A 5,000-nucleotide genomic window follows, 5' to 3' on the forward strand; every position below is an offset into this window, starting at 1 on the left:
ATTATTATTAGTAGTAGTAGTAGTATTTGTTTTATTGTTACTACTACTAATACAAATACTACTACTAAAACTACTAATACAAATACTATTAATAATACTAATACAAATAGTAATAACAATAATACTAAGACTAATACAAATACTACTAATACGACCACTTGACTGATAACCAAAATACTAAATACTAGGACAACTTCCTGTTAGTGTCCCTTTCAGGCCACCGTCCTTCTACCTGTCTCACCTCAACAGAGTCCTGTCTGTCTGTCTTAGGCAGGGGCAGCACCAGTGTTAGCTCCGCCTCCTCCTCCAGGTCGCTGTCTCCCTCCTCAGAGAAGTCCCTCCTCCTCCTGGCCCCGCCCTGTGCCTCCCCCCCCTCCCCTGCATAGGAGGAGGAGCTGGAGAGGCGGGGCAGGAGGGCGGGGCTGCAGGGGTAGGCCACGCCCCCGTCGTCCACGGCGGCGAAGCAGAGCTCCTCGCTGTGCGACGGCGAGCTGATGCTGTCGATGCCGCTGTCCCGATTGGCCAGCTTGCCCTCCGTCTGCGAGGAGGGGAGGGACAGACGCTCCGAGGGCAGCTCTGATTGGTCGAGCGGCGGCTCCCTCATCTCCACTGCGGCCACGTCGCTGTAACCCGACTCCATGGAGAGACGCTTCTGGTGGAGGTCACGGCACGCCGCCAGCTCTTCGTCATCTTCATCTTCATCTTCTTCATCGTCGTCGTCGTCATCGTGCAGGTCTCCCTCATCCCCCAGTGTGATGTCATCATGACCTTTGACCTCAGGGGCCAGCTCCTCCTCCTCCAGTGGAGGCGGGGCGGGCGATGAAGGTCGAGAGGAGGGGGGCTCGGGGAGACGGGGACACAGAGCCCCCCCGGAGATGTCGGGAACCACGATGATCTGCTCGCTGCACACACACACACACACACACACACACACACACACACACACACACACACACACACACACACACACACACACACACACACAGATTAACATCTCATTGCAGCCCGTAATGATGACATCACTACTACTCTGACCAATCACAACTCACCGCTCAAACTTCTCGATGAGTGACAGGACGCAGGTTGGAGAGGCGGTGCCATCGGCACGGGTGGGCTGAGTCCGGCCCCCCCGCGGGTCCGCCGGGAGGGGTCTACATGGTGGGGGAGGGGGGAGGGGCTTGTCTGGAGCCCGGAGGCGTGGCCTCGACACCCCCGCCTGCTGCTGGAGGTGGGGGGGTTTCGGGGGGACTGCGGAGGGGCGGGATCAGGGATCAATACGTGTCATCAATGGGCCAATATTTTAATATTTAAACACGAATGAAGCCTCACCCTGAGGTTTGGGTCCAGGCAGCGGCGGCCGGCTCTTGCTCGGTGGTGTTATTGTGGTAGCTGGCAGCTCCGTTGGCCCCCCGCCCCCCTCCAGAGAGGCGGGGCTTGATGACGAGGAGCTGGGCCCCAGGAAGGAGCTCCGCTGCTGGGGGGCGTCGTCGTCCAGCGCCCCCTGGTGGCCACACGGGGAGCAGGGCGGCTCCAGGGACAGACTCTTAGTCATCAAACTTGGGCTGGAGGAGGAGGAGGGGCCTGAGGGGGGACAGGTCAGAACGGTCATCACATGACAGAGGCCACGCCCACCGAGGCCACGCCCACTGAGGCCACGCCTACTCAGGGCCAAAATAAAAGCTTTTGGATTTAAATGAAAAAACAAACATCCATGTTTTTATATATAAAGATTTACCTGTTTGATCATGAGATGATTATTAATATGAAAAATGTCATACACTCGAACTATAATAGTACTACTCGAATAGTACTACTATACTAGTATAGTATACTAGCACTAATCTAATAGTACTACTACACTAGAACTACTATACTAGTACTACTATAATAGTACTACTATAATAGTACTACTCGAATAGTACTACTATACTAGTATAGTATACTAGCACTAATCTAATAGTACTACTACACTAGAACTACTATACTAGTATAGTATACTAGCACTAATCTAATAGTACTACTACACTAGAACTACTATACTAGTACTACTATAATAGTACTACTATAATAGTACTACTCGAATAGTACTACTATACTAGTATAGTATACTAGCACTAATCTAATAGTACTACTACACTAGAACTACTATAATAGCACTACTATAATAGTACTACTATACTAGTACTACTATAATAGTACTACTACATTAATACTATAATAGTACTACAATAATAGTACTACTATAATAGTACTTAATAATACTAATCTGATAGTAGTAATACGCAGTAATACACACACACACACACACGCGCTGTAATATTTTCAATATGAGGTCTCACAGAGAAATGTTTGTGGTCTCTTATGGCTAAAGCTCATTGGCTGAATTCTGGTGCTTCCTGACAGCCGATTGGCTAAAAGGAATAATTTAAATCAACAATATCAGATTCCAGCTGAACGGCCCTCAGGCGACACGGTGCCCCTAGTGGCTGTTGGGTGAACTGCAGCCCTCAGGCGACACGGTGCCCCTAGTGGCTGTTGGGTGAACTGCAGCCCTCAGGCGACACGGTGCCCCTAGTGGCTGTTGGGTGAACTGCAGCCCTCAGGCGACACGGTGCCCCTAGTGGCTGTTGGGTGAACTGCAGCCCTCAGGCGACACGGTGCCCCTAGTGGCTGTTGGGTGAACTGCAGCCCTCAGGCGACACGGTGCCCCTAGTGGCTGTTGGGTGAACTGCAGCCCTCAGGCGACACGGTGCCCCTAGTGGCTGTTGGGTGAACTGCAGCCCTCAGGCGACACGGTGCCCCTAGTGGCTGTTGGGTGAACCGTACTACCACGGACCATAGATTTGATGATTAAACTACTAAATTCTCGCCTGAACACATCCCAACATTACATTCTGTGACTCAACAACATGAAGACACAAGTACACAAGTACAGACAAGAACGCACATTGAAAACCGGCCCAGGACTAACCGTCACCAGACAGGGGTCAAAGGTTATGAGTGACATGATGACATAACGACAGCTGCTGTGGAAAAACGTTATTGATCCCGATGGTTTGGTGAGAGGATCAATAACGAAAGCATCCAATCAGGCTGATGGATCTCTGTGATACTCATGAGACCGTGGAGACAGAGGATGACCTCTGACCTCAGAATCAATGATATGACCTCAGAGGAAACCGGCCATCTGATTGGGTGATGATTCTCTGTGGGGAGTATAATCTGTTACCAGCAGGAATCAAACCTCCGGTTCTTAAAGCCATGTTTGTCACGTAGAATGTCTCCAGCTCCGTAAATCCCACCGGCGCCATTTCCACTTTAAAATGAGGAGCCACTTCCTGTGCAGCTCAGTAACGTGTCTGCAGGAAGTTAGAAGGTAGGAGCTCCTCGTGGCGTTGGTTCCAGTGTCGGCAAAGAGAATTCTCTCTCCTGACCACCAGAGGGCGACTCCTCTGGTTGTATAGAAGTCTATGCTTCATGTGTTAAAGCTGCATTCTCTCTCCTGACCACCAGGGGGCGACTCCTCTGGTTGTATAGAAGTCTATGCTTCATGTGTTAAAGCTGCATTCTCTCTACTGACCACCAGGGGGAGACTCCTCTGGTTGTATAGAAGTCTATGCTTCATGTGTTAAAGCTGCATTCTCTCTACTAACCACCACGGGTAATAATGGTTCCATTCTCACTGAGATGAGACGAGAACCAGATGAACCATCAATGAGTCAGACATTTAATACCTAATCCCCCCCAACTCCTCTGGTTGTATAGAAGCCTATGCTTCATGTGTTAAAGCTGCATTCTCTCCTGACCACCAGGGGGAGACTCCTCTGGTTGTATAGAAGTCTATGCTTCATGTGTTAAAGCTGCATTCTCTCTACTGACCACCAGGGGGCGACTCCTCTGGTTGTATAGAAGTCTATGCTTCATGTATTAAAGCTTCATTCTCTCTCCTGACCACCAGGGGGCGACTCCTCCAGTTGTATCAGTCTCATATACAGTATGAGAAAATGTTGATTTTATAAATGATGGTCAAACAGACCATAAATCAGGGTATGCTTTAGGGCAGGGCTAAAAGGTGAGTGACAGGTCTCTACGTTTCTCCTCCTTAGTCCAAATATGGTAAAATGATGATAAAAACAAGATGGCGACGGCCGTAACGCTGAACTTGAGGCTTCAGAACGTCACAAACCAACAACGACTACGTCCTCTTCTTATCAACACAATAAGAGATTTAATGTTTCTATCAGGAGAAACTCTAAAGTGTAAAATGATTTCAAAACAAGAATAAAAAAGCAGATCAACTAAAAACAAATATTATATATATATTATTATATATATAACAAATATTATAACTAAATAAAATAAACATCAGTGAGAGCTGCTGTGTGTGAACATGAATGGAGAGGTCATGGGAAAACATCAACAGGCTAATTTAAAGCAGATGGTGTGTCTGTGTGTGTGTGTGTGTGTGTGTGTGTGTGTGTGTGTGTGTGTGTGTGTGTGTGTGTGTGTGTGTCTATTTATAACAGCCGTCTCAGGAAGTTAACTGATTTCCTTCACCAGCAGTCAGTCATCCCTTTTTTTAAGGCTTGGCTAGCAGTTCCCCCCCGTCTCCAGCCTTTGTGCTAAGCTAGGCTAACCCATGTCCTGGATCCGTCTGTACTGAGCAAGAGGGTTTCCTAAAAATGTTGGACTGTTCCTTTTATACATCCAGTCTGCTGCAGCAGCACTGCTCTCACACACACACACACACACACACACACACACAGACACGCACACACAGACACTCTCTCACACACACGCACACACACAGACACTCTCTCTCACACACACACACACACACACACACCCACACACCCTCACACACACACACACCCTCACACACACACACCCTCACACACACACCCTCACACACGCATGCGTGCGCACACACACAAACACATTGTCTCTCTTACACACACACACACATTGTCTCTCTTATACACACACACACACACACACAC

This window comes from Cyclopterus lumpus, chromosome 7 (assembly GCF_009769545.1).
Source record: "Cyclopterus lumpus isolate fCycLum1 chromosome 7, fCycLum1.pri, whole genome shotgun sequence".
Taxonomy (NCBI): Eukaryota; Metazoa; Chordata; class Actinopteri; order Perciformes; family Cyclopteridae; genus Cyclopterus; species Cyclopterus lumpus.